The sequence below is a fragment of the Cherax quadricarinatus genome, chromosome 28 (genome assembly GCF_038502225.1).
Source record: "Cherax quadricarinatus isolate ZL_2023a chromosome 28, ASM3850222v1, whole genome shotgun sequence".
Classification (NCBI taxonomy): Eukaryota; Metazoa; Arthropoda; class Malacostraca; order Decapoda; family Parastacidae; genus Cherax; species Cherax quadricarinatus.
In genome coordinates, this window is record NC_091319.1 from 5,010,654 (window position 1) to 5,037,649 (window position 26,996).

The 26,996-nt window shown below is 46.1% G+C and overlaps 1 protein-coding gene across 9 annotated transcripts in view; it reads left to right on the forward strand.

Moving 5' to 3' along the window:
- The window catches only part of LOC128693242 (uncharacterized), a 664,368-nt gene that overhangs the window by 263,158 nt on the left and 374,214 nt on the right, over positions 1 to 26,996 (forward strand). The window contains exon 1 of one of the 9 annotated variants that reach the window (XM_070089341.1): positions 21,979 to 22,075. The exons of the other annotated variants lie outside the window; for them this stretch is intronic. The gene's annotated coding sequence lies outside the window, so the exon portion shown is untranslated. Of the gene's footprint in view, positions 1 to 21,978; positions 22,076 to 26,996 lie in introns of those variants that run through there. 9 annotated transcript variants of the gene reach the window in all.

The window sequence follows — 26,996 nt, forward strand, 5'->3', positions numbered from 1 at the left end:
CCACACCGGAAGGAGAAGCTTGCTTGCTTGCTTGCTTGCTTGCTTGCTTTATTTGGTTTAAATGAAGACAATTGAGTACTGGAGGGTCATTAAGGCTGCATGTAACCTCTTCATCAACTGTCAAGAATTTTTAAATCCCCAAAACACTGAGAGATACCTTTCAGTGTAATTGTGAGGGATACACACCTCTGTGTATATACACATAGAGATGCACACATGTCGGTATATACTGCAAATGTATGTATATATATATATATATATATATATATATATATATATATATATATATATATATATATATATATATATATATATATATATATATATATATATATATATATATATATAAAAAATCAACATTTACATATATCTCGTTGAGAACTTGATGAGTTGTGTAGTTTTGTTGTTGTTGGTATGAGGCAGTAACCAGAGCGTGATGGCTGGCAAGGCAAGTGAGAATGTGTGTGTCACGCTTCTGGTAATGGATTGCTTCCTCATGTCCGCCTCTCTACACTCCCATTACTGTGTCATGCCGCACCGTGTTATCATACTTATTTATAGTCAAATATTTGTGGTTTGCACTGATTTAAAATTCTTAAAATTTACCATTATGCAGGTAGTTGGTCATGCAATGTCTGAATACTGGTTTAAATGCATACGTCGTAATCGTGGTTGTTTGATAGTATATCTGCTAGGTACCTGCAGGTGACAGGAGAAGTGTGATAGATGGCACACCACAATCCAGGTCATGAAGACCACCCTTGTCAGGGTCATGATGACCTAGCTATTAGCTATAGGCTTAGTGTTCACGCGTGTATTATGCTGCTTTTATCCGTATACTTTTACACTGTCATATATATATATATATATATATATATATATATATATATATATATATATATATATATATATATATATATATATATATATATATATATATATATATATATATGTTAAAAGCAGGGGGGGATATAGTGTTGGAGTGGTTGGTACTTTTGTTTAATAAATGTATGAAAGAGGGGAAGGTACCTAGGGATTGGCGGAGAGCATGTATAGTCCCTTTATATAAAGGGAAAGGGGACAAAAGAGATTGTAAAAATTATAGAGGAATAAGTTTACTGAGTATACCAGGAAAAGTATACGGTAGGGTTATAATTGAAAGAATTAGAGGTAAGACAGAATGTAGAATTGCGGACGAGCAAGGAGGCTTCAGAGTGGGTAGGGGATGTGTAGATCAAGTGTTTACATTGAAGCATATATGTGAACAGTATTTAGATAAAGGTAGGGAAGTTTTTATTGCATTTATGGATTTAGAAAAGGCATATGTTAGAGTGGATAGAGGAGCAATGTGGCAGATGTTGCAAGTATATGGAATAGGTGGTAAGTTACTAAATGCTGTAAAGAGCTTTTATGAGGATAGTGAGGCTCAGGTTAGGGTGTGTAGAAGAGAGGGAGAATACTTCCCGGTAAAAGTAGGTCTTAGACAGGGATGTGTAATGTCACCATGGTTGTTTAATATATTTATAGATGGGGTTGTAAAAGAAGTAAATGCTAGGGTGTTCGGGAGAGGGGTGGGATTAAATTATGGGGAATCAAATTCAAAATGGGAATTGACACAGTTACTTTTTGCTGATGATACTGTGCTTATGGGAGATTCTAAAGAAAAATTACAAAGGTTAGTGGATGAGTTTGGGAATGTGTGTAAAGGTAGAAAGTTGAAAGTGAACATAGAAAAGAGTAAGGTGATGAGGGTATCAAATGATTTAGATAAAGAAAAATTGGATATCAAATTGGGGAAGAGGAGTATGGAAGAAGTGAATGTTTTCAGATACTTGGGAGTTGACGTGTCGGCGGATGGATTTATGAAGGATGAGGTTAATCATAGAATTGATGAGGGAAAAAAGGTGAGTGGTGCGTTGAGGTATATGTGGAGTCAAAAAACGTTATCAATGGAGGCAAAGAAGGGAATGTATGAAAGTATAGTAGTACCAACACTCTTATATGGATGTGAAGCTTGGGTGGTAAATGCAGCAGCGAGGAGACGGTTGGAGGCAGTGGAGATGTCCTGTCTAAGGGCAATGTGTGGTGTAAATATTATGCAGAAAATTCGGAGTGTGGAAATTAGGAGAAGGTGTGGAGTTAATAAAAGCATTAGTCAGAGGGCAGAAGAGGGGTTGTTGAGGTGGTTTGGTCATTTAGAGAGAATGGATCAAAGTAGAATGACATGGAAAGCATATAAATCTATAGGGGAAGGAAAGAGGGGTAGGGGTCGTCCTCGAAAGGGTTGGAAAGAGGGGGTAAAGGAGGTTTTGTGGGTGAGGGGCTTGGACTTCCAGCAAGCGTGCATGAGCGTGTTAGATAGGAGTGAATGGAGACGAATGATACTTGGGACCTGACGATCTGTTGGAGTGTGAGCAGGGTAATATTTAGTGAAGGGATTCAGGGAAACCGGTTATTTTCATATAGTCGGACTTGAGTCCTGGAAATGGGAAGTACAATGCCTGCACTTTAAAGGAGGGGTTTGGGATATTGGCAGTTTGGAGGGATATGTTGTGTATCTCTATACGTATATGCTTCTAAACTGTTGTATTCTGAGCACCTCTGCAAAAACAGTGATAATGTGTGAGTGTGGTGAAAGTGTTGAATGATGATGAAAGTATTTTCTTTTTGGGGATTTCTTTCTTTTTTTTTGGGGTCACCCTGCCTCGGTGGGAGACGGCCGACTTGTTGAAAAAAAAAAAAAAAATATATATATATATATATATATATATATATATATATATATATATATATATATATATATATATATATATATATATATATATTGAAGCCTGTTAACACCGAGTGAACACCCGAATCATCAGAGGATGAAGGACGTGAGTTGCGTGTAAACGGCAGAGGGCAGGACGGCAGGAAATGGGACGGCAGGGAACGTGACGGCAGGGGTCGGGACGGCAGGGAACGGGACGGCAGGGGACGACAAGGAGCGGGATAGATAAGAGGATGTATACCTGAGAGTGATGGAGGGAGCAGGATTTGTGTAACTACAGGATATAACCAGAGTCTGGGTGTCAGGGAGGAAACACTCTCATGACACTGGACGTTGTTTTCTCCAGCGGGAGAACGAAAACTTCCGAAACAGGTCACGGGTAAATCATGGTCTTGGGAGAGTATCAAGCCGGGGTAATTGGTCCAGGAGGGACCCAGACGCCGCCCAGATTTTACTGCAAATTTATGGTCCGGAAATTATTCCCACTACGGTATTGTGGTTTTTTATTCTTCTCTGAAACAATCGACAAGTAAAGTTCCTCAAGTCAATTCCTGATCAGCCGGATTGTGGTGCCTGCAGTGACCACCAGTGGCTACCACTGTCCCTATCTTTTGTTAAAGTATAAGTCACCTGAACGAGGCTTACTTCGACTCGAGGACGACCTTCACTCTCCTTTCTCACCATCTCATCAAAAACTTTACGCTCTCTCGAGGCTGTTTCGTCGAGCAACGTAATTAAAATTCTGTCATGGACGACCCAGGCTTAGATTAGATTCCTTAAATGGTTTCCTGAAAGGTAGAAGTGAGCTGAGGCTCGAACCTACCTCTCTCTCTCTCTCTCTCTCTCTCTCTCTCTCTCTCTCTCTCTCTCTCTCTCTCTCTCTCTCTCTCTCTCACACACACACACACACACACACACACACACACACACACACACACACCTTGGTAAGCACTGCACATTGAGTCACCAAGTACTGTACATCGCAGTTCTTGCAGGTAGCAAGACACACTGCTTGTTCATTGTCAAGAAGTCTCCACATTGTTGTTCATATTAGATGAAATATTATGCATGAGAATTTGTAGAATGGGAATTAGAATGGATGGGAGTAAGTATGGATGGGAATTAGTATGGATAGGCATTAAAATCAGAATAAAAATTAAAATATGAGGGGTGGGCGAGCCAAAGCAGTGTGAAGGTCGGAGCGGAAGGTCAGTAGGGCGTCGCCGAGAGTTGTCTAACCACAGTTGTAGTTTTGAGGAGACTAGATGGAGGAGGTAGTCGGTGGTTGTGAGTTGAGGAGAACCACAGTAGTTGAGGCTGCATCTACAAGCAGTTGTGCACACATACCTTGTAAACGTCTTGATGACGTCACTTTAGGGATCCCGGCGCCACAAGATGAGACTTTAATGAAGAGATTATTTATCATGTAGATGCCAGAGACGTAGGGTACAACGTGTGTTGTTTGTGTGGGCACTTAGTGAGCTGTGCTTGCTGTGGTACAACTCTAGTTCCTGGCCTACTGGTGTAAATATTGATGAAGAGGCATAGTTGGGTCCTAGCTTCTAGTTGCACCACCTTCTCACCCACATCATCCACATATTCACAATATTTACAAAATGAAAATTCTTCGTTAGGTCCATGTGACTCATCTGAATCTTCAGCGTCCATATATGTCTTCTTGTTGTCGTCCCTCCCTTACCGCCCTGCCAGTGCCCCTCAGTAACTTGTACGTCGTGATGGTGTCTCCCCCGACCAGTCACTCTTCCAATAATACGAAGCTCAGTTCCTTTAGCCTATAACCGCAGCTCCGGGACCAATCTAGGGACAGATCTACACTTCCCGAAGTTTCTTTAGGGATTAGTGAGGCGCGTATTTACTGGTGATTCGTGTTCTCAGGGGTCAAGGCTTGGCTCTTAGCTCTGCCTCGCAAACTTTGTCTGGCATTCCTGGTTACTGACTTCTCGAGACCTGTCATACCTATCCTTAAAGTTACATTGAAGTTACCTTGAAACGATTTCGGGGATCACTTCCCCCTCCTCGGCTAGCCCCAGCTGGCCTACTCACAGACCAGACTCCCCCATTGCTGACCTGATCAACCAGCTGTTGGTGCCAGCCGTAAGCAGTATGTACCGCAGCCCGACTGATCAGGAACTGACCTGAGGAACTTATCAAGTTCCCTCTTAAAGACAACCATAAGCTTCTTAGCAAGTCCCATTATGAACAAAGAGAGAGAGTGTTGAAGAGTCTAGGACTTACCTTTCATTGAAGATATTTTACACCGTCTGCTAAGTCTCTTTGTTTCATGTGGACCTATTTCGGTGCGTAGCTTCGCGACCAATCCCCCAGGATTTTCCAGGTGTATTTTATGATGTACCTTTATCGCCTACGTTCCAAGGAATATGATTCGAGAGACTTCATGGGTACCCAGTAGTTCAGGTACTTGACTGAATCTAAGGGACAGTGAAAGTTCTCTGAACGCTTCCCAGTTCTGCAGTCTCTCCTGCATTGAAGAAAACCGTTAGAATACAGCAGTATTCCAGCCTGGGAAGAACAACTGACGTGCAGATAATATGTAGCTTCGTTTCGCTTGTTTTAAATGTTCATTTTTCTTGCACGTGCGGTAACGTTGTTTTGATCCTTGAATGTAAGATCCTCTGACTCTCTCTCTCTCTCTCTCTCTCTCTCTCTCTCTCTCTCCCAACTTTCTGACACTGAACTTCCGCTTTCTTGAATAATTTGAGTTTGTCCTGTATTCCGTTCCAGTCTTTATTTCCTTCATTCTTCCACATCACAGTAACTAAAATGTGTCCTTATTTAACATATTGTCTAAAGCTCATTGGAAAATTGTCTTCATATCTGCTTGAAGTCCCGCTGTGTTCCCCGTGTGTGTGTGTGCAGTCTGCCTCTGTTCCCCGTGTGTGTGTGTTCAGTCTGCCTCTGTTCCCCGTGTGTGTGTGTGCAGTCTGCCTCTGTTCCCCGCGTGTGTGTGCAGTCTGCCTCTGTTCCCCGTGTGTGTGTGTGCAGTCTGCCTCTGTTCCCCGTGTGTGTGTGCAGTCTGCCTCTGTTCCCCGTGTGTGAGTGTGCAGTCTGCCTCTGTTCCCCGTGTGTGTGTGTTCAGTCTGCCTCTGTTCCCCGTGTGTGTGTGTGCAGTCTGCCTCTGTTCCCCGTGTGTGTGTGCAGTCTGCCTCTGTTCCCCGTGTGTGTGTGTGCAGTCTGCCTCTGTTCCCCGTGTGTGTGTGTGCAGTCTGCCTCTGTTCCCCGTGTGTGTGTGTGCAGTCTGCCTCTGTTCCCCGTGTGTGTGTGTGCAGTCTGCCTCTGTTCCCCGTGTGTGTGTGTGCAGTCTGCCTCTGTTCCCCGTGTGTGTGTGTGCAGTCTGCCTCTGTTCCCCGTGTGTGTGTGCAGTCTGCCTCTGTTCCCCGTGTGTGTGTGTGCAGTCTGCCTCTGTTCCCCGTGTGTGTGTGCAGTCTGCCTCTGTTCCCCGTGTGTGTGTGCAGTCTGCCTCTGTTCCCCGTGTGTGTGTGCAGTCTGCCTCTGTTCCCCGTGTATGTGTGTGCAGTCTGCCTCTGTTCCCCGTGTGTGTGTGCAGTCTGCCTCTGTTCCCCGTGTGTGTGTGCAGTCTGCCTCTATTCCCCGTGTGTGTGTGCAGTCTGCCTCTGTTCCCCGTGTGTGTGTGCAGTCTGCCTCTGTTCCCCGTGTATGTGTGCAGTCTGCCTCTGTTCCCCGTGTATGTGTGCAGTCTGCCTCTGTTCCCCGTGTATGTGTGCAGTCTGCCTCTGTTCCCCGTGTGTGTGTGCAGTCTGCCTCTGTTCCCCGTGTGTGTGTGTGCAGTCTGCCTCTGTTCCCCGTGTGTGTGTGCAGTCTGCCTCTGTTCCCCGTGTGTGTGTGCAGTCTGCCTCTGTTCCCCGTGTGTGTGTGTGCAGTCTGCCTCTGTTCCCCGTGTGTGTGTGCAGTCTGCCTCTGTTCCCCGTGTATGTGTGCAGTCTGCCTCTGTTCCCCGTGTGTGTGTGTGCAGTCTGCCTCTGTTCCCCGTGTGTGTGTGCAGTCTGCCTCTGTTCCCCGTGTGTGTGTGCAGTCTGCCTCTGTTCCCCGTGTGTGTGTGCAGTCTGCCTCTGTTCCCCGTGTGTGTGTGTGCAGTCTGCCTCTGTTCCCCGTGTGTGTGTGCAGTCTGCCTCTGTTCCCCGTGTGTGTGTGCAGTCTGCCTCTGTTCCTCGTGTATGTGTGCAGTCTGCCTCTGTTCCCCGTGTGTGTGTGCAGTCTGCCTCTGTTCCCCGTGTGTGTGTGTGCAGTCTGCCTCTGTTCCCCGTGTGTGTGTGCAGTCTGCCTCTGTTCCCCGTGTATGTGTGCAGTCTGCCTCTGTTCCCCGTGTGTGTGTGTGCAGTCTGCCTCTGTTCCCCGTGTGTGTGTGCAGTCTGCCTCTGTTCCCCGTGTGTGTGTGCAGTCTGCCTCTGTTCCCCGTGTGTGTGTGCAGTCTGCCTCTGTTCCCCGTGTGTGTGTGTGCAGTCTGCCTCTGTTCCCCGTGTGTGTGTGCAGTCTGCCTCTGTTCCCCGTGTGTGTGTGCAGTCTGCCTCTGTTCCTCGTGTATGTGTGCAGTCTGCCTCTGTTCCCCGTGTGTGTGTGCAGTCTGCCTCTGTTCCCCGTGTGTGTGTGCAGTCTGCCTCTGTTCCTCGTGTATGTGTGCAGTCTGCCTCTGTTCCCCGTGTGTGTGTGCAGTCTGCCTCTGTTCCCCGTGTGTGTGTGCAGTCTGCCTCTGTTCCCCGTGTGTGTGTGCAGTCTGCCTCTGTTCCCCGTGTGTGTGTGCAGTCTGCCTCTGTTCCCCGTGTGTGTGTGCAGTCTGCCTCTGTTCCCCGTGTGTGTGTGCAGTCTGCCTCTGTTCCTCGTGTGTGTGTGCAGTCTGCCTCTGTTCCCCGTGTATGTGTGCAGTCTGCCTCTGTTCCCCGTGTGTGTGTGCAGTCTGCCTCTGTTCCTCGTGTGTGTGTGCAGTCTGCCTCTGTTCCCCGTGTATGTGTGCAGTCTGCCTCTGTTCCCCGTGTATGTGTGCAGTCTGCCTCTGTTCCCCGTGTGTGTGTGTGCAGTCTGCCTCTGTTCCCCGTGTGTGTGTGCAGTCTGCCTCTGTTCCTCGTGTGTGTGTGCAGTCTGCCTCTGTTCCTCGTGTATGTGTGCAGTCTGCCTCTGTTCCTCGTGTATGTGTGCAGTCTGCCTCTGTTCCCCGTGTGTGTGTGCAGTCTGCCTCTGTTCCCCGTGTGTGTGTGCAGTCTGCCTCTGTTCCCCGTGTGTGTGTGCAGTCTGCCTCTGTTCCCCGTGTATGTGTGCAGTCTGCCTCTGTTCCCCGTGTATGTGTGCAGTCTGCCTCTGTTCCCCGTGTATGTGTGCAGTCTGCCTCTGTTCCTCGTGTGTGTGTGCAGTCTGCCTCTGTTCCTCGTGTGTGTGTGCAGTCTGCCTCTGTTCCTCGTGTGTGTGTGCAGTCTGCCTCTGTTCCCCGTGTGTGTGTGCAGTCTACCTCTGTTCCTCGTGTGTGTGTGTGCAGTCTGCCTCTGTTCCTCGTGTGTGTGTGCACTCTGCCTCTGTTCCTCGTGTGTGTGCGCAGTCTGCCTCTGTTCCTCGTGTATGTGTGCAGTCTGCCTCTGTTTCCCGTGTGTGTGTGCAGTCTGCCTCTGTTCCTCGTGTATGTGTGCAGTCTGCCTCTGTTCCTCGTGTATGTGTGCAGTCTGCCTCTGTTCCCCGTGTGTGTGTGCAGTCTGCCTCTTCCTCGTGTATGTGTGCAGTCTGCCTCTGTTCCTCGTGTATGTGTGCAGTCTGCCTCTGTTCCTCGTGTATGTGTGCAGTCTGCCTCTGTTCCCCGTGTGTGTGTGCAGTCTGCCTCTGTTGCCGGTGTGTGTGCAGTCTGCCTCTGTTCCCGGTGTGTGTGCAGTCTGCCTCTGTTGCCGGTGTGTGTGTGCAGTCTGCCTCTGTTGCCGGTGTGTGTGTGCAGTCTGCCTCTACAACTTTTGTTTTTTGCCTTTTTCTCGGTATTTTTTTTTTGTTCGTTGTATTTCAAACAGCCTGTCACTCTTCACCCTTTCAATTCCCATAGATATCTTGTATGTCGTAATTATGTTTCCTCTAAACTTATATTTCTCCTTAATAGTGTCGTCATATTCAGTGCTCATAGCATTTTCACCTCTGACACTAATTTGTAACCAGGAGGAAGCCTCCAAAGTGTTGACGTACCTTTGATATACCTAACCTTTGAAGAATTTCGAGAGTATATCTACTCTCTGAGCTCGGCCATGGGCCAGGCTCGTCTGGTGCTTGCCTGGTCAACCAGGCTGTTGCTACTGGAGGCCCGCTGCCGCACATATCCATCACAGCCTGGTTGATCTGGCACCTGGTGAAGATACTTGTCTAGTTTCCTCTTGAAGGCTTTAACACTTGTTCCTGCTTCATGTGTGTTGTGTACAGTCCTCAATAATTCTGTGTTGAGTTTGTTTAAGGTTATTCTGACATACGATAACCCCGTTTATACTGCCCAAGTTGTATTATTGATGAACTCCTCTAGCTGTGTTGTTTGTGAGAGTTACTCCCAGATCCTTCAGTTACGCTGATAATTATAGTTTCTCTCCTCTCAATCTGTTCACTATCTTCAGTCTTCTCTTCCTTTCCCGAAACTTTGTTATCAGACATATTTGGATTGAACTCAGCAGACACGTATTTGACCATCGCTGCAACCTGTCTATTGTAAGTCTTCTAGGAGGCCGTCTGTCCTCCCCTGTTTTAATTACTCTCAGCAGTTTAGTATCTGCGAAGAGAGCCACATAGGATTCGATCCTAACTGTCTGATCATTTATATATAACAGTCGTGGTCCTAGTATTACTTCTTGGGGGACCTTACTTTTTATTTTGGTCCATCTTGACACAGGATCTGATGCTGATACTCTGTCTTGTGTCTTTCAGGTACTCTACACTTGAATATCTTCCCCTCACCCCTACTTGTACTTCTTGCTTGTTGATCAGCCTAGGTTCAGCAGTGCCATTCACACTCACATAGCCTGTACACCCTTCCCCGCCTCACTCTCTGTATGATACCCCTCGGGGAATATATTGTTCATCATTCCCAAGAGTATTGTGTTCATCAAGGCTCTGATAGCTTGCTCCTCTCCTCTTCTCTCGTTTAATGCGATTCTTTTGTTTGTAATTTCATCTGCGTTTGTGTAGCATAGTTGTATGCATTTTTTTTTAATTCTCGCCGAGTCATCTAGTTCCTGTTTGACGCAGAAGGGTCTTTGGGAAGGGAGAAGGGGCTGAAGGGTCCTTTAGGGGGTTGGAAGGTCATTTTGGGGGTTGAAGGGTCGTTTTGGAACTTATAATAATAATAAAAATAATAATAATAATATCTTTATTTCTACAAGTACAGACCATAGCTGACATCAGTGACATACTACTATATAGAAAGTCACTTGTTATGCTGAGCATTTCAGGCAAATTAGGTCAGTTTTGTCCCAGGATGCGACCCACACCAGTCCACTAACACCCAAGTACCTATTTTATACTGATGGGTGAACATAGACAACCGGTGTAAGGAAACACACCCAATGTTTCTACCCTCGCCGTGAATCGAACCCGGACCCTCTCCATGTGAAGCGATAGCTTTAGCCACCAGGCCAAGGTCGTTTTGGGGGAGTGAAAGGTCGTTTTGGAGGTTGAAGGGTCTTTTGGGGTTGAAAGGTCGTTTGGGGGGTTCAAAAAGGTCATTTTGGTACTGAAAGTTCGTTTTTGGGTTGGAAGGTCGTTTTGGGGTTGAAGGGTCGTTTTGGAGGTTGGAAGGTCGTTTTGGGGGATTGAAGGGTTGTGTTAGGGGTAACTTGGAAAATACACATGCGAGGTTTTGCATGGGTTGAGTGAGTTAGGATATGTTGAGTGTGGATGTGTTGAGTGTGGATGTATGTGAGGCCAGGCTGTGAGAGTGAAGACATGTGGCAACGTTGATCTTCTAATTTTTATCTAGCTTAATGTGGCTTGAGTTATGTACTGTTTTTACGAGGGAGGTGAGAAAATGGGAGGGTAAGACGATGACGGAGAGATGGGGTGAATGGAGGGAGAGAGATAGGAAGGAAGAACGACGGGAGGGAGAGAACAGGGAGATAAAGGAAGAGGCTTGTTTAATGTATATTTTATATCCAGCCTCTCGATCACGGGTTTAGGGGTTATTAACGGGTGGTTCAGGGAAGGGGTTTAGGGGTTCTCGTAAGTATTAGTACCAAACGGTACTCAGTACTCTCTGGAGAACGAGCTAAAGATCTAGGTGAAATACCAGAAACCTTGAAGAGGGCAGAGCCAGGGGTCATGTTTGTCACAGATCAACCAGGCTGTGATGGATATGTGGGGCAGCGGGCCTCCAGCAGCAACACCCTGGTTGACCAGGCGAGCACCAGACGAACCTGGCCCATGGCCGGGCTCAGAGAGTAGATATACTCTCGAAATTCTCCAAAGGTATATCAAAGGTATTAAATCACTAAAAAAACTGTGTAGGAAAGAAAACCAAAACGAGGATGTGGTATATACGGGTTTTGCAAGAGTGACAACTGCGATCATGGGATGACTGTACACACAGTGAGGGCAAAAGCTACATATAACGAGGAAGGTAGATAGATGGATTTTCAGCCATATGACAGATGGAACACAAAGAATAATAGTAAAGAGAACAAATTCCAGCATTGGTGAAGTATCTCAGTATCCCAAGATACTGACCTGTTTCTTATCCTCATAACAGATATAGATAAAAACACTACTGCACAAGTAACCCGCACATAGAAGAGAGGAGCTTACGACGACGTTTCGGTCCAAGCCGAACCGAAACGTCGTCGTAAGCTTCTCTCTCCTATGTGCAGGTTATTTGTGTATCGTTCCAGTCACGGTATTGTGCCTTTTGTTGTTATTTAATAACACTCGTCACAGTTTTACTGTAGCATTTTCGGATAACACTAAAATAAGCATGAAGTCACCTCGGGACAATACAATAAGTGTCCGGGGCCCAAGACTATTCAGTTGCCTCCCAGCATACATAAGGGATATTACCAATAGAACCCTGGGTGTCTTCAAGAAGGCACTGGACAGGCACCTAAAGTCAGTACCTGACCAACCGGGCTGTGGCTGATCAGACCCTGATCCACCATGAGGCCTGGTCTCAGACAGGGCCGCGGGGGCGTTGACCCCCGAAACCCTCTCCAGGTAAACTCCAGGTAAAAGCCACGATCAAACTGCACCATGGACACAATAAGAGAACATTGTGGCCATAGATTAACATCTTACCAGAAGATATCAGAAACACTGCTGGAACAAGTGTACAAGTCTTTAAGAGGAAACTATACAGGTATGGCCACCAGGTGCCACATCAGCCAGGCTGTGATGGATATGTGGGCCAGCGGGCCGCTAGCAGCAACAGCTTAGTTAACCAGACAAGCTTGGCCAAGAATTAGACTCTGAGACTCAGTTTTATGTTAAATTATGTTGTTAAGACACAAAAATTCAAGAACTGCTTTATTAACAGCCACAATTGAAGAGGCGGGGCCAGGAGCTTGGACTCGACCCCTGCAACCTCAACTAGGTGAGTACAACTAGGTGAGTGCACACACACACACACACACACACACACTAGAATAGCATGGCCCAGGACCGGGCTGGGTGGCCAAAGACTGCAAACCTCGCTCAAGGAGAAAGATCTAGGGGTGAGTATAATACCGAGCATATCGCCGGAGGCACACATCAACCAGATAACTGCTGCAGCATATGGGCGCCTGGCGTTCCGATACCTTAGTAAGGAATCGTTCAAGACACTGTACACCGTGTACGTCAGGCCCATACTGGAGTATGCAGCACCAGTTTGGAACCCACACCTGGTCAAGCACGTCAAGAAATTAGAGAAAGTGCAAAGGTTTGCGACAAGGTTAATTCCAGAGCTAAAGGGAATGTCCTACGAAGAAAGGTTAAGGGAAATCGGCCTGACGACACTGGAGGATAGGAGGGTTAGAGGAGACATGATAATGACATACAAAATACTGCGTGGAATAGACAAGTTGGACAGAGACAGGATGTTCCAGAGAGGGGACACAGAAACAAGGGGTCACAATTGGAAGCTGAAGACTCAGACCAGTCAGAGGGATGTTAGGAAGTATTTCTTCAGTCATACAGTTGTCAGGAGGTGGAATAGTCTAGCGAGGTAGTGGAGGCAGGAACCATACATAGCTTTAAGACGAGGCATGATAAAGCTCATGGAGCAGGGAGAGAGAGGACATAGTGGCGTTCAGTGAAGAGGCGGGGCCAGGAGCTGAGTCTCGATACCTGCAACCACAATTAGGTTAGTACACACACACACACACACACACACACACACACACATTGTTGAGCATTCTTAGAGAATTCTTTCGTCCATTCCAACCTCCAACAGGACTTGGAAGAAAAATGGCGAACCAGAGAGTCACATTCCACAACACGGGACAATGTGAGGCTAGGACACTCCCTCCACCACAAATGGAACACCTTAGTACCAGTGCGCAGAGGTGTTACCTAACCTCTGTACCTTTCTAAGCATTTTTGGAGCTCAGCTCCTGTAGGAGGGAAGTATTTCCTGTAGTGACGGCCTGAAGAAGTATAAGTGTTGATGTTGTTGTCAGTCTTATACGTTTGTTGAGTTTCGAGAGTTTTCCTTCTTCCGCAGCCCGGTCCTGGACCAGGCTTGTCTAGTGCTTGCCTGGTCACCCTGGCTATTGCTGCTGGCAGCCCGCTTGCCCACATAGCCATCACTGCCTGGTTGATCTGGCATTTGGTGGAGACACTTATCCAGTTTTCTCTTGAAGACTTCTACACCTGTCCCAGCAGTGTTTCTAATATCTTCTGGTAAGATGTTGAACAGTCTGGGACCCCGGATGTTGATACAAAGTACTTACATTTTCTCCCATATTTCTCACTCTGGTTTGTTGTTATGGCAGTGTGCAGATTTGGGACAAAGCCCTCAGGTACTTTCCATATATATATTATGTCTCTCTCTCTCTCTCTCTCTCTCTCTCTCCCTCGCTCTCTCTTCTCCGCTCCAGTGAGCACATATTTAGGACTTTGAGGTGTTCTCAGTAATTTCAATGATTTATTGGCTCGGTGAGGGCCGTAAATGATTTCTATATCTGTTCCAGCTTTGATATTTCTCCTGCCCTGAACGGGGCACTAGCGATTTCAATAGTGTCACCCTTGGCACTATTTCCCTTGTTTTGAAAGTTCTCATTATCCATCCTGTTTTCTTCCAGGTTTTTGTGATATTTGCTTTATTGTGCTCTTTGAATGAATAGTTGACGTCATTATTTCCAGGTTTATTATATATACATTGGAACCCCCGGTGCTTTAATTATCAGCCTCACACACTCGAGGATGAATAACAAAAAAGGCACAATACCGTGACTGGAACGATACACAAATAACCCGCACATAAAAGAGAGAAGCTTACGACGACGTTTCGGTCCAAGTCGGACCGAAACGTCGTCGTAAGCTTCTCTCTTTTTATGTGCGGGTTATTTGTATACTCGAGGATGCTGAAGTCTCTGAGAGTTAGGTCAGTGTCAGAGGTCACTTCAAAGCACTTTGCTCCTAGAAGGTACACGTTCTGAGACATAAACGTGTCGTAGAGGCTTCGGTATCAACTTTATGATGTGAAATTTATTCTTGACTGGTCGGCACAGTTAACCAGCGGAAGGCTCGGTCATATGACCAGAAGTTCCCTGGAATGGGTTACCATGTGGCTTAATTCCGCATAAGAGGTAACTTTCCCAGTTCTCCTGACAAAGAGCGCACTCACATCACTCAACCCTCGATCATCAAAAACAAATATAGACCTACTCCATAAAGGCGCCACTTATTCGGTTGCAACAATAATTACAGACCGTCAGCAGTGATGTCTCATTTTATCAAAATCTTTTAAAACAGCCGCTTTTAAAGCAGGCAAAAATCGTAGAATTACAGGCAGGCTCCCGGCTGTCTGCCAGAGACCTAGATAAGATTCTCAAGTTGGTGATCAGCCAGACTGTGGTATATACGTTGGTCTGCGTGTGGCCAGCAACAACGACCTGTCTGAAAAGATCGTCAGTCGGGAGGCCTGGTCTCTGAACGGGTCGCGAGGGCCATGACAACTAGATTTGTCTTCGTGTAGCATTTATGTATCGACAACACCAGTATAACTGTAGACAACACCAGTATAACTGTAGACAACACCAGTATAGCTGTAGACAACACCAGTATAAATGTAGACAACACAGCCTAGTTGATCAGGCCCTGATCCATCGGGAGGCCTGGTCATGGACCGGGCCGCGGGGGCGTTGATCCCCGGAATAACCTCCAGGTAACCAGTATAACTGTAGACAACACCAGTATAGCTGTAGACAACACCAGTATAACTGTAGACAACACCAGTATAACTGTAGACAACACCAGTATAACTGTAGACAACACCAGTATAACTGTAGACAACACCAGTATAGCTGTAGACAACACCAGTATAACTGTAGACAACACCAGTATAGCTGTAGACAACACCAGTATAACTGTAGACAACACCAGTATAACTGTAGACAACACCAGTATAACTGTAGACAACACCAGTATAACTGTAGACAACACCAGTATAGCTGTAGACAACACCAGTATAACTGTAGACAACACCAGTATAGCTGTAGACAACACCAGTATAACTGTAGACAACACCAGTATAACTGTAGACAACACCAGTATAACTGTAGACAACACCAGTATAACTGTAGACAACACCAGTATATCTGTAGACAACACCAGTATAGCTGTAGACAACACCAGTATAACTGTAGACAACACCAGTATAACTGTAGACAATACCAGTATAACTGTAGACAACACCAGTATAGCTGTAGACAACACCAGTATAACTGTAGACAACACCAGTATAGCTGTAGACAACACCAGTATAGCTGTAGACAACACCAGTATAACTGTAGACAACACCAGTGTAGTTGATCAGGCCCTGATCCATCGGGAGGCCTGGTCATGGACCGGGCCGCGGGGGCGTTGATCCCCGGAATAACCTCCAGGTAACCTCCAGGTAACCAGTATAACTGTAGACAACACCAGTATAGCTGTAGACAACACCAGTATAACTGTAGACAACACCAGTATAACTGTAGACAACACCAGTATAACTGTAGACAACACCAGTATAACTGTAGACAACACCAGTATAGCTGTAGACAACACCAGTATAACTGTAGACAACACCAGTATAGCTGTAGACAACACCAGTATAACTGTAGACAACACCAGTATAACTGTAGACAACACCAGTATAACTGTAGACAACACCAGTATAACTGTAGACAACACCAGTATATCTGTAGACAACACCAGTATAGCTGTAGACAACACCAGTATAACTGTAGACAACACCAGTATAACTGTAGACAACACCAGTATAGCTGTAGACAACACCAGTATAGCTGTAGACAACACCAGTATAACTGTAGACAACACCAGTATAGCTGTAGACAACACCAGTATAGCTGTAGACAACACCAGTATAACTGTAGACAACACCAGTATAGCTGTAGACAACACCAGTATAGCTGTAGAAAACAACAGTGTAGGTATAGAATAAAGTAGTGTAAGTGTAGAGGAGGAGGTACAGGACTCAGGGACGGAGGTACAGGACTCAGGGACGGAGGTACAGGACTCAGGGACGGAGGTACAGGACTCAGGGACGGAGGTACAGGACTCAGGGACGGAGGTACAGGACTCAGGGACGGAGGTACAGGACTCAGGGACGGAGGTACAGGACTCAGGGACGGAGGTACAGGACTCAGGGACGGAGGTACAGGACTCAGGGACGGAGGTACAGGACTCAGGGACGGAGGTACAGGACTCAGGGACGGAGGTACAGGACTCAGGGAGGGAGGTACAGGACTCAGGGACGGAGGTACAGGACTCAGGGACGGAGGTACAGGACTCAGGGACGGAGGTACAGGACTCAGGGACGGAGGTACAGGACTCAGGGACGGAGGTACAGGACTCAGGGACGGAGGTACAGGACTCAGGGAGGGAGGTACAGGACTCAGGGACGGAGGTACAGGACTCAGGGACGGAGGTACAGGACTCAGGGACGGAGGTACAGGACTCAGGGACGGAGGTACAGGACTCAGGGACGGAGGTACAGGACTCAGGGAGGGAGGTACAGGACTCAGGGAGGGAGGTACAGGACTCAGGGACGGAGGTACAGGACTCAGGGACGGAGGTACAGGACTCAGGGAGGGAGGTACAGGACTCAGGGACGGAGGTACAGGACTCAGGGACGGAGGTACAGGACTCAGGGACGGAGGTACAGGACTCAGGGACGGAGGTACAGGACTCAGGGAGGGAGGTACAGGACTCAGGGACGGAGGTACAGGACTCAGGGACGGAGGTACAGGACTCAGGGACGGAGGTACAGGACTCAGGGAGGGAGGTACAGGACTCAGGGAGGGAGGTACAGGACTCAGGGACGGAGGTACAGGACTCAGGGACGGAGGTACAGGACTCAGGGAGGGAGGTACAGGACTCAGGGACGGAGGTACAGGACTCAGGGACGGAGGTACAGGACTCAGGGACGGAGGTACAGGACTCAGGGAGGGAGGTACAGGACTCAGGGACGGAGGTACAGGACTCAGGGACGGAGGTACAGGACTCAGGGACGGAGGTACAGGACTCAGGGACGGAGGTACAGGACTCAGGGAGGGAGGTACAGGACTCAGGGAGGGAGGTACAGGACTCAGGGACGGAGGTACAGGACTCAGGGAGGGAGGTACAGGACTCAGGGAGGGAGGTACAGGACTCAGGGAGGGAGGTACAGGACTCAGGGACGGAGGTACAGGACTCAGGGAGGGAGGTACAGGACTCAGGGACGGAGGTACAGGACTCAGGGACGGAGGTACAGGACTCAGGGACGGAGGTACAGGACTCAGGGACGGAGGTACAGGACTCAGGGACGGAGGTACAGGACTCAGGGACGGAGGTACAGGACTCAGGGACGGCTCATCATATATAAACAACAAACACGTCTTGAGATATTGTTTTCACTAAGGATATACGGTGACATTGTCAACATTTTTCTTTCTTCGAAATGTTTCTTCTCTGTGTAGCCTTCCATGTACTCCCGTAAATATTCTCTCTCTCTCTCTCTCTCTCTCTCTCTCTCTCTCTCTCTCTCTCTCTCTCTCTCTCTCTCTCTCTCTCTCTCTCTCTTTCTCGCTAGAGAAACGTTGCTAAATTACGTGAATCACTTAGATCAAAGAATGTGTGTGCATATATGTGTGTGATCTCATATAGAGGAACATATGCACCACAGCCCGTCTGATCAGGAGCTTACTTCAGAAATTTATCAGTTCCCTCTTCAAGACAGGTGGGAGTTTGTCCTCAGTTCCTTTTTGGAATGGAGCGAGCATGTTAAATAGTCTTGGTCCTCTTACATTTATTGAGGTCTCTCGTAGTGTGCCCATCTGGACATTGCTTTTCATTTAGGCATGTTGCAACTTCTGTCAAACCTCGTGCTCTCCATGGAGCGATTTCAGTGCCTAGAGTTTTCCAGGTATATTTTATGATGTATCTTTCTCTCCTACATTCCAAGGAGTAAAGTTCGAGGAATTGAAATCATTCTCAGTAATTCATGTACTTGACTGAATTTATACGAGTTGTGAAGATTCTCAGTAAATTCTCCAGTTGTGGGTTCTCGCCGCCTTGAAGGAAACTGTTAGTACACCGCAGTATTCCAGCCCAGAGACGCAGGTTAAGTTTTGTATCTAATTATACGTGGGTTGTTTATATTTATAATTGTGTCGTTTTTAGTAATATCTGTTCTCATTGGTATGTCATGCCAGTGGTATGTTATGCCAGTGGTATGTTATGCCAGTGGTATGTTATGCCAGTGGTATGTCATGCCAGTGGTATGTTATGCCAGTGGTATGTTATGCCAGTGGTATGTTATGCCAGTGGTATGTTATGCCAGTGGTATGTTATGCCAGTGGTATGTTATGCCAGTGGTATGTTATGCCAGTGGTATGTTATGCCAGTGGTATGTTATGCCAGTGGTATGTTATGCCAGTGGTATATTATGCCAGTGGTATGTTATGCCAGTGGTATGTTATGCCAGTGGTATGTTATGCCAGTGGTATGTTATGCCAGTGGTATGTTAAGTAGGATACTGTTACTTAGTGTCACGTCACAGGAATGTGACGGTCGAGTTTGAGTCACTACAGGTCAACGACGTTGACCTGTATGAGTTGATACCTTGGCACCGGGCGTGGGGCAGGCGTGGGGCAGGCGTGGACGCAGGCTGGAGGCAGCTACATGTGGAGGCATCAGTGAGGCAAGACGACTGGCAGTCGACACTCCATCTCTTACTTAATAAACTCGCTCAGCAAAACAGTCATGTAGTACTCAAATCACCTTCATTATAATACTTGAACCCATCTCTCAACAGTTTCATTTATAGTTATATTTCGTCGTTTATAGTTATATTTAGTCGTTTATAGTTATATTTGGTCGTTTATAGTTATATTTGGTCGTTTATAGTTATATTTGGTCGTTTATAGTTATATTTAGTCGTTTATAGTTATATTTAGTCGTTTATAGTTATATTTGGTCGTTTATAGTTATATTTGGTCGTTTATAGTTATATTTGGTCGTTTATAGTTATATTTGGTCGTTTATAGTTATATTTGGTCGTTTATAGTTATATTTGGTCGTTTATAGTTATATTTGGTCGTTTATAGTTATATTTGGTCGTTTATAGTTATATTTAGTCGTTTATAGTTATATTTAGTCGTTTATAGTTATATTTAGTCGTTTATAGTTATATTTAGTCGTTTATAGTTATATTTGGTCGTTTATAGTTATATTTGGTCGTTTATAGTTATATTTGGTCGTTTATAGTTATATTTGGTCGTTTATAGTTATATTTGGTCGTTTATAGTTATATTTGGTCGTTTATAGTTATATGTGGTCGTTTATAGTTATATTTGGTCGTTTATAGTTATATTTAGTCGTTTATAGTTATATTTAGTCGTTTATAGTTATATTTGGTCGTTTATAGTTATATTTGGTCGTTTATAGTTATATTTGGTCGTTTATAGTTATATTTGGTCGTTCATAGTTATATTTGGTCGTTTATAGTTATATTTGGTCGTTTATAGTTATATTTGGTCGTTCATAGTTATATTTGGTCGTTTATAGTTATATTTGGTCGTTTATTGTTATATTTGTGTCGTGTAAGGTTATATTTGTCTCGCATATAGTTCGTACCTTACCTTTGAAGAATTTCAAAAGTTTAACTACTCTCGGAGCCCGGTCATGGGCCAGGCTCGCCTGGTGCTTGCCTGGTCAACCAGACTGTTGCTGCTGGATGCCCGCTGCTCCACATATCCAGCACAGCCTGGTTGATCTGGCACCTGGTGAAGATACTTGTCCAGTTTCTTCTTGAAGGCTTCTACACTTGTTCCAGCAGTGTTTCTGATATCTTCTGGTAAGATGTTGAATAGTCTGGGACCCCGGATGTTGATACAGTGTTCCCTTATTGTCCCCACTGCGCCCCTGCTCCTCACTGGGTTTATTTTACACTTCCTCCCATATCTCTCACTCCAGTATGTTGTTATGGCAGTGTGCAGGTTTGGGACCAAGCCCTCGAGTACTTTCCAGGTGTATATTATCATGTATCTCTCTCTCCTCCGCTCCAATGAGTACATGTTCAAGACTTGAAGGTGTCTATAGTTACATTTCTTTCATCTATAGTTCGTCTATAGTTATGTTTCTGTCATCTATAGTTATTCTTGTGACGTATGTAGTTGTACTTGTGTTCTTTGTCTTTATATTTATGTCATCTATAGTTATATTTGCGTCGTCTATATTTATATCTGTGATGTCTATATTTATATTTGTGTTCTTTTGCGTCCTTAGAGATATATCGAGGGCTAGGTGGAGGGTTGAGGGTGAGCCAGAGGATGAGGTGGAGGGTCGAGGATGAGGTGGAGGGTCGAGGGTGAGGTGGAGGGTCGAGGGTGAGGTGGAGGGTCGAGGATGAGGTGGAGGGTCGAGGATGAGGTGGAGGGTCGAGGATGAGGTGGAGGGTCGAGGATGAGGTGGAGGGTCGAGGATGAGCCAGAGGATGAGGTGGAGGGTCGAGGATGAGGTGGAGGGTCGAGGGTGAGGTGGAGGGTCGAGGATGAGGTGGAGGGTCGAGGATGAGGTGGAGGGTCGAGGATGAGGTGGAGGGTCGAGGATGAGGTGGAGGAGAGACTTGCTTAGGAAATTCTTTCATAATAGTTTTACTGTGGGTGTAGTGCTGTTGTTTGGTGCCAAGGGTTGGAGCTCTACTGTTGTACTTCCTGGACTCAGTGTACTCTTGTAATTCATTTTACGATCGTTCATGTTCAAGTCAGGTATCATGCATGAGAGGATCGTGTATGATGCTTCAACAACGACACTGATGGGAACAAGTGAGTTAGAGAAGAACATAGGGGGGTTAGATGGGAGCATAGGAGTTTAGAGAGGAACAAGGGAGCTAAAGGGGAACAATGGAGCACCCTGGAGTCTACCTGGAGGATATTCCGGGGATCAACGCCCCCGCAGCCCGGTCCACGACCAGGTCGCGGGAAACAGAGGGGATTAGAGGGCAACAAGGGAGTTAGAGGGGAGGGTGTTTCAAAGTGATGCTTCTGCTATGCTTCCTCTACCTCCCCTGGCAGTAGTGGGGACACCCAGACAATGCCGCCGTTTACTGGGTGGTGGCGGTGGTGTTCAAGTTCCAGACACCACCATGAAAACACGCAGGCTGGTGAGTCACTAGTACGACTGTACCGTCTTCACCATCATCTCCCAGACTCTCTGGCAGATGTGTAAGATACACCAGAGGAAGAACCACGAGTTCTTTCCAAGAGGCACCTTGCACTGACAATCATGCACCTTGCATGATCTAACATCTCTTTTTTTTTAAAATAATCTGATGTGTATTGAGGCACCTGTGTCGTGCCTGACCCTTGCTCCGAGTACCAAACTTTGAATGTCTGTTAATATATCATGCTTTTAGTGGTGATGCAGTAGGGTGAGAGGTGGTGAACCAGTGTGTGTGTACTGAATGTGTCAGGGTCAAGAAATAGATGGTTGGCACCTCGGGCGGGTGCCCAGCAGTGTAACAGTGTCAAAAGAGTTCACGCCGCACTCGTATCTTCCTGGCAGTGCCAGAGTGCTCAAGGAACGACACTCTTCCTCTCCCACCGTAGACACCGCGACGACGACAACTTAGTGATTACTTCTTGTGGCATTGTGTTGGTTGCCTGTGTTTGTGTGTGCTAGTGACTTGTGTTCTTGGAGAACCGCTGCAGATGGTGAACAACCACTGGAAGTGTTGGGGGATGGGACATCTAGAGACGTTGGAAGACCAGTGGCAGTATTGAGGACGAGTAACTGGTTTTGGGAAATCATTCGTGGTGTTGGAAAATCAGTGGCGGTGTTGAACAACCAGCGACGGTGTTGAACAACCAGTGGCGGTGTTGGAGAATCAGTTGTGGTGTTGAAAAGCCAGTGGCGAGGTTGAAGAATCAGTGGTAGCGTTAGGTCGGACGATAGCATTATAACACCAGTGGTATGGTTAACGTTGGGTAGCTGGTGCTGCAGTGCAGAATAGAGACAAGTTATGTCTCTAATTGCCATAAAGTGAGTGAGACTTCACCCCAAGTGATGTTTTGTGGTACTGTTCGTCTCGCGAAGTTATCTCTTGGCATGTTTACTCCTGCGCTGAAACGAACAGTTCTTTATATTTAGTGAATGCTGGAAAATATACCCGCTAGACTGTATACTCATATATATTATGTGTAATGAATGTTAAATTGTACAGTGAAGGAGAGTACGACGACTTGCATCCTCGGTAATGATTTGAGATTCTTGTAGCACCATGTTTGAAAAGTACCACAGTGAGTGACAGTGTGTTAGTGGATCACGTAAGCTCAGGGACACGTACATGACACGCGTGCCCTGGGGGACACCCCAGAGGACACGTGAATAAGGATACGCACACCCAAGGACGGCGTAGGGCGCAGACACCACTAGTTGGCGTGCTGGTATCCGGTCTGTTCCGCAAAGGTGTGATAAATCCGGCCTACCAGATAAGACGGTGGCCTGGTGGCTAAAGCTCCCGCTTCACACACGGAGGGCCCGGGTTCGATTCCGGGCGGGTGGAAACATTTCGACACGTTTCCTTACACCTGTTGTCCTGTTCACCTAGCAGCAAATAGGTACCTGGGTGTTAGTCGACTGGTGTGGGTCGCATCCTGGGGGACAAGATTAAGGACCCCAATGGAAATAAGTTAGACAGTCCTCGATGACGCACTGACTTTCTTGGGTTATCCTGGGTGGCTAACTCTCCGGGGTTAAAAATCCGAACGAAATCTTATCTTATCTTATCTTACGGAAACCCTGTGTGTGTGTGTGTGTACAAGCCAGTGTGTGTGTGTGTGTGTGTGTGTGTGTACAAGCCAGTCTATACCAAGAATATATGCTTGTTCTTCTGAGAATATATACTTGTTCTTCTGAGAATATATACTTGTTCTTCTGAGAATATATACTTGTTCTTCTGAGAATATATGCTTGTTCTTCTGAGAATATATGCTTGTTCTTCTGAGAATATATACTTGTTCTTCTGAGAATATATACTTGTTCTTCTGAGAATATATACTTGTTCTTCTGAGAATATATGCTTGTTCTTCTGAGAATATATACTTGTTCTTCTGAGAATATATACTTGTTCTTCTGAGAATATATACTTGTTCTTCTGAGAATACGTGTTAGGCAAGACATCCTCACCCTTGCGACGATGGTGCTGAAGGATTCTTTGTCCAAGAAACTGGAGTTGTTCTCTATTGCCATCAACCCTGACTATCTCACGTTCCTGACCCACTATATGATCCCACCGGGTTTATATAACAACAGTAATAATATAATAGGAAGAAGAACAAGAAGACCAAGAAGATAAGACGATAATAATAATAATAATAATAATAATAATGTAAATAATGCTAAGATAATAATGATGATTGATGATGATAGTTTGTGGTTTGATAGTTTTATTATGGAAATCATAGTGTGGGCAGCAGCAAAGACATTACATAAGATGGGTCCAGGAACTGGATGTTAACCTCGTTGACGACTTAATGTACTCACTGTCCAAGATAAAGCTTGGTGGGATCGAGTCATCTCGGCTTGTACCCACCACAGTTATGTAAGCCAGTGAGCTTAACAAGCTTAACCTAATTGACATAGTTAATGTGTTAGGCTGGTGGCTGTACCGACGCAGCTTCCACTCAACGTTGTTATTAATGTAATAATATAATAATAATAATAATAATAATAATAATAATAATAATAATAATATCTTTATTTCTACAAGTACATGTACAAGGTATACAGACCATAGCTGACATCAATGACATACTATTGTATAGAAAAACCGCTTATTATGCTGAGCATTTCGGGCAAATTAGGTCAGTTTTGTCCCAGGATGTGACCCACACCAGTCCACTAACACCCAGGATGTGACCCACACCAGTCCACTTACACCCAGGATGTGACCCACACCAGTCCACTAACACCCAGGATGTGACCCACACCAGTCCACTAACACCCAGGATGTGACCCACACCAGTCCACTTACACCCAGGATGTGACCCACACCAGTCCACTAACACCCAGGATGTGACCCACACCAGTCCACTAACACCCAGGATGTGACCCACACCAGTCCACTAACACCCAGGATGTGACCCACACCAGTCCACTAACACCCAGGATGTGACCCACACCAGTCCACTAACACCCAGGATGTGACCCACACCAGTCCACTAACACCCAGGTACCTGTTATTACTGATGGGGAACATAGTCAACCGGTGTAAAGAAACACGCCCAGTGTTTCTACCCTCCCCGGAAATCGAACCCGGACCCTCGCCGTGTGAAGCGAGAGCTTCACACGGTGGGTTCTGATTGGCGGGTTGTGTTTGGTGGGCTGTTTAGTGGGTTGTGAACAAATGTAGACAAGTTAGCGAGGCTTACAGTGTAGTACAAGTACTGCGTCCTTACCTCCTCACCTCAGTAGGGGAGACATGATTATGACATGTAAGATACTGCGGAGAACTGGACAGGGGCAAACGGAGGCAGACTGAAAGGAAGGAAGGATTAAAATGAGTTACATGGAGATTGGGAAATATTTTCTAAGTCTGAGAAGAACAGTCTGGAGGAAACAGATATCATACATAGTTTTAAGAATAGGTATGGCAGGGTTCATGAGACCACTAACAGTGTGACCATTTGTAAGTAGTTGCACTTGATGTTAGAAGTCGAGATTCGGCTTAAAACGCCACAAAATACGCGAATATGCATACACGTGTGTGAGAGCGTCCATGCTGATCCAGGTAAACTAAACAGGACATGTTTTTATGGTGGTTCTTGAAGGAGCATCCCTATATGTGAAGCTGGTGTGGCACCCTGACGGAGGGATTACATGATAGTTATATTGGAGTGGTGGAGATAATCCTTGTGGTGGAGGATGCTGGGGTACCTCCTGTCTCTTCCACTGCAACTCTCTTGAAAGTTACCCTTGTAGGATTGGTGGGGATAATCCCTATCGTAGCAACATATTCTCAGATTTGTGCAGCTACTGTCACACGAATTGTCAAGTGTGCAGTTCTCCAAGACTAGTTTACACAACTGTAGTTTACACAACTGTAGTTTACACAACTGTAGTTTTAGTAAGAGTGTGAGAAGGACCTCCTGTGTGTTGGTGTATACATTTGACGGTGTACTGGGTGTGTAGGTATACTGGATGTTAAGGAGACACGTACTCAGTTATATAGAGTGATGGTTGACATCATCTCGCCCTGGAGTGGACTTTTCTTACCAAAATCTAATAAACCTGAAAAGGAAGATTGTACAAGTAAAAGGGAGTAGCGATGAGGCGAATAAGTGCAAGTGTTGGTCACACTGATGAGTGCCGGTGTTGGTCACACTGATGAGTGCCGGTGTTGGTCACACTGATGAATACAGGTGTTGGTCACACTGATGAATACAGGTGTTGGTCACAGTGATGAGTGCAAATGTTGGTCACACTGATGAGTGCAAATGTTGGTCACAGTGATGAGTGAACATTCAAGGACTATGGCTTTTAAAACGGTGTAAGTTAGGGTGTAAATGAAGTAAATTGTAAATTCTTTGAATTTCTTTGCTCGTTGCTTTATGATTTTCTAAATGAAAGACTTCGGTTGATATCTGAGTGTGTGTGTGTGTGTGTGTGTGTGTGTGTGTGTGTGTGTGTGTGTGTGTGTGTGTGTGTGTGTGTGTGTGTGTGTGTGTGGAGGTCGTAGCGTACATAAACAGAGAAGTACGGAGGCTTGAATAATACATGGCTGGCCCTTCTGGAGTTGTCTTCGGTGTGAGTGGCTGATTATGATTTAAACCTATTATCTCCTTCACTACTGTGCCTTCTGGTCTTCTCTCTCTCTCTCTCTCTCTCTCTCTCTCTCTCTCTCTCTCTCTCTCTCTCTCTCTCTCTCTCTCTCTTTCTTTCTCTCTCTCTCTTTTTCTCCCTCTCAAGACAGTTATAAATTTACACTTATTGTTAATCCTTTTTCTTGGGCTAGTTCCTAGGTCTTATGAGTATCCACTTACTCTTGAGCTACCTTGCACAGGATGGGTGTATGCTACCCTGCACAGGATGGGTATGAGCTACCCTGCACAGGATGGGTATGTGCTACCCTGCACAGGATGGGTATGTGCTACCTTGCACAGGATGGGTGTATGCTACCCTGCACAGGATGGGTATGTGGTACCCTGCACAGGATGGGTATGAGCTACCCTGCACAGGATGGGTATGTGCTACCCTGCACAGGATGGGTGTATGCTACCCTGCACAGGATGGGTATGTGCTACCCTGCACAGGATGGGTATGAGCTACCTTGCACAGGATGGGTATGTGCTACCCTGCACAGGATGGGTGTATGCTACCCTGCACAGGATGGGTATGTGCTACCCTGCACAGGATGGGTATGTGCTACCCTGCACAGGATGGGTATGTGCTACCCTGCACAGGATGGGTATGAGCTACCCTGCACAGGATGGGTATGAGCTACCCTGCACAGGATGGGTATGTGCTACCCTGCACAGGATGGGTATGTGCT